Source organism: Propithecus coquereli, unplaced genomic scaffold, assembly GCF_000956105.1.
Source record: "Propithecus coquereli isolate 6110/MARCELLA unplaced genomic scaffold, Pcoq_1.0 Scaffold394, whole genome shotgun sequence".
Lineage (NCBI taxonomy): Eukaryota > Metazoa > Chordata > Mammalia > Primates > Indriidae > Propithecus > Propithecus coquereli.
In genome coordinates, this window is record NW_012149663.1 from 267,884 (window position 1) to 271,908 (window position 4,025).

Sequence of the window (4,025 nt, forward strand, 5' to 3'; positions counted from 1 at the left end):
AAATAGAATATAAAAGCAAAAAAATGTATTTGTTTTTCCTAATGAGCCAATCTTTTCATAAAATCATTCTGCCCTGTTGCTTGTAGTAGGTTTTTATCCTGATGGGTTCCCCATTTCACTCAGATTTCCAGAGGAGACAGAATAAGAGTGTTCACCTTGACTGACTTCTCTTTCTCATCAGGTTTAGCTGCAAGAAATGTCAGCTAAAATTGTTTTATGGCTTTGCCAAAGAGTTTTAGAGAAGGACTTCTTTTTTCCCTGCACTGTATAATTTACTTTGTTGTACTTAGAAATGTAGGTTTCAGGGAATAAAATCTTTCAGGAAGAAAAAATATCAACATATCCCTTCCAACTTACTCTCTTTCAATCTCTCTGGCTTTATTTATTTGTTTGTTTATTGTAACAGTAACTCTAACCTTGTGGCTCAGGTAATATTTAACCTAGGTAAGGCATTAGGGCAATTTTCTTAGTCTCATCACTGATTACATCTCAGGGATTATTAGTGCTAGCCTGCAAGGTTTCTCTAGGAAGGCTGAGGCCATCCCCTCAACTATGTAAGCAAGGTCTTTATCTTATTCCAAAGATTGAACCAGGACCTTTAAAATGCCTAGAAATATTTTCTCACTGCATGTTCCTATACAGTATTCTGTCTAGAAAATTTGGTGTAGAAATAGTGTTTAAGCCCTTCAGCTGTCAGAGAATGGGTCAGGTTTGTCATTTTCAACTGTGTGCCTTTGCCTAATTATATAAAATTGCTGAGAGACTTTAAAAATCTTCCTTATGTTATTATATTTAAGAGATGTTATAATAAGTACTGCTAAAAGAAGGACTTGCTATCAAATTCACACTCTTCCTTTCAAATCTACACTTATCAATTCAAATACGCTGTGCTTATTTAACAGATTTCACTGCCACCCTCAGATATTAGGGTGCCACCCTCAAGACTACAAAGCTCATTTAAGACAAAGAGAATCTAGAGGTCTCAACTTTGTGGCCACTCTTTTTTCCACCATGTCACGTTAATGCTAATGTTGTCTTTTCTTAGACAATCATTCCTTTACTTAGGTCGCCTTATTTTGAGGCAAATATTAAAAGATAAGGCATGGCGTTATTTTATCAAAGCTAAAATTAGGAAAATCAAAGTATATTAGATGTTACACTCATAAACACTGCAGTATTTCAATTATGAAAATATTAATATCATCAAAGCAAAACATTAGGCAAACTCCAGTGCTAACCAATGAGAAAAGATATCTTCTTAAAATATAAAGCAAATCTTTTTGCAGAATATTTGAATATTCTTATTTTTAAGAAGTCAGCCATTTAGATTTTAATATACGTTCTGATTTTTTTCCAAGATAGTGTGTCTGTTTAAGATGGTGTTTAATTTGCATTTCTGACAAGAAATACTTTCGAGTGGTTCTGATTTAAGTTGAAGAATCATTTACATAAAAATTTTCTTTTGATTCAGAAATGTGGCCAGCTGAAGAAAATAAATCTAGCTTTAATCACATATTGAACCAAGGACAAAACAACACAGATCCTAATTGCTTTGGTTTATAAAGATGCTAATACTCATTTAAATCCTTTTCAGGAAATGACAAAAAAGACACTTTGAATGGGCTCTTTCTGGCATTTTATGGGACAATTATTCCCATATTATTCTTTTTCTTCATGGAAAAATCAAAATATTTGTCTGCTGAATAGCTTTTGCTGATTGTTAAAGTCAAAAATAGTGTTTTTTGAGGGGAGTAAAATTATACTGTAAACTGAAGTCATGCAGAGTCCATGGCTCTGTGTGTGCGTGTGTGTGTAGTGGTAAAAAAATACAGAAAATAAAATTTACCACTTTAATTATTTTTATGTGTACAGTTCTGTGACATTGAGTATGTTCACATTGTAGTGCATCCATTTCTAGCATTTTTTCATCTTCTCTAACTGAAATTCTGTATACATGAACCACTAACTCGCCATTTCCCTCTCCTCCTAGCCTCTGGCAACCACCATTCTACTTTTTGTTTCTGTAAATTTGACTACTCTAGGAACCTCCTATAAATGGAATCAGGCAGGATTTGTCTTTTTCTGATTGGCTTTTTTCACTTAGTGTAATGTCTTCAAGGTTCTTCTATGTTACAGCACATGTCAGAATTCGTCTTCCTTTTTAAGGCTAAATCATATTCCATTGTAACGTAACAACATATTTTGTATGTCCATTCATTCCTCAATGGATGCTTGGGTTGTTTCCAAATTTTGTCTATTGTGAAAAATGCTGCTATGAACATATGTGTATAAATATCTGTCAAGTTCCTGCTTTCACTTCTTTTGAGCATATACCCATGAGTGGAATTGCTGGATCATATGGTAATTCTGTGTTTACTATTTTGAAGAATCACCATACTGCTTTCCACAGTGGCTGTACCATTTCACATTCCCACCAGCAATCTGTAAGGATTACAATTTCTTCATATTTTTGCCAATATTTGTTATTTTCTGTTTCTGTTGTTTGTTTGTTTTTGTTTAATTTAACAATAGCCATTCTAGAAACTGTGAAGTGATAAATCATTGTGGCTTGATTTGAATTCCCACTAATGATTAGTGATACTGGACATCATTTTCTGTGTTTATTGCTCTTCTCTGGAGAAATGTCCATTCGAGTCCTTTGCTCATTTTAAATCTGGTTGTTTGTTTTTTTGTTGTTGACCAACCCTGTGCATTAGCAAACAAATACTTGAACTTAATTTTACAAATACATAAGGATGATATCTCAGTACTAAAATTTTCTTTCTCAATATTTAGAATATTTCTCTAACATAATCCTGAGGTATGCTTTGTATGTGAAAACTTATAAACGAGTACTAAATGTTGTTTGTATCCATTGCAATGTACTACTTTCCAGTGATCAACCGAAAACATAAATGATATGATTGTTTTGAAGAAACAGTTGGAAAAAAGAGCAGGAGAAATAAGTTCTAAAACAAGCTTTGCATCATGTAGGATTTACTGAGCCTATGTTCTGTTTAGGTAATTAATATATTCACTAAAATTTTTCAGTTTATAGACCTTCCATCTGCCACATGGCATCTGCTGCACCTCATCTTCTTTTCATTACTTTACACCTTTTATGGCAAGTCTTCAGAAGTGCTATGCAAAGTCTTTCTTCAGATATCAATTTGATGTAAGTATTAGATATTTTAACATTCAAATCATGGAAACTCAATTTCATGAAAGCTTTTTTCCATTAAAACAAATAGAAGTTTTTTAGGAGTTAAATCAGTTTCTTTGACAGTATCAGTAAAACTACACTGCATACCTTGCTCCAGACACTTGGTTGCAAGTCTGGAGACAGCCATTAGTTTATGCCAGAGTCTTGGAAACTTTCAGTTTGTAAGGAATAAGATCACTTTTTTCCCAACACCCTGTTGTAAATCAAACTACTTCCATTTGAGCTGTAACTAAAAATTTTATTAAGTCAATTAGTGGCCAAAGTGCTAAAGCCTATTCAGTATTTGAGAAATGTCTCATTTTACTTTCAAAGACATCTATATAGAAGGCTTCTTCTTATTATTATTCACAACTTTTAACCACTGTAATTTTTTCCATTTGAAAAATAATTTTCATATTGTATAAATCACTGTCCTAGAATCAGCCTGCTTTAGTATTTTCATGATTCAGATCTTTGAGAAGCTATTTAATTGATGGAAGTTGGTTTATTCATCTGCAAGCTTCCAATGAATTTTATACAACATATTTAGATAGAAGCAAAATCTGGACATATGTATTTAAGATGACTTTACTTTTAGCTGGAGTATGTATATCATTAAATAGTATTTAATATACAACCCCTTGGTATTGCTTCATTATACCCTTCAGTAGTTGTCAACTTGTACAAGGTGACTTTATTTACTTACTAGAAAAATGAAAACAAAAAAATCTTATTCATCTCTTATCCAAATGTATAGTTGATTATATCACAAGAACAGAAGGAAAACCTGATTTATGTATGTGTGTGTGTGTGTGTGTGTGTG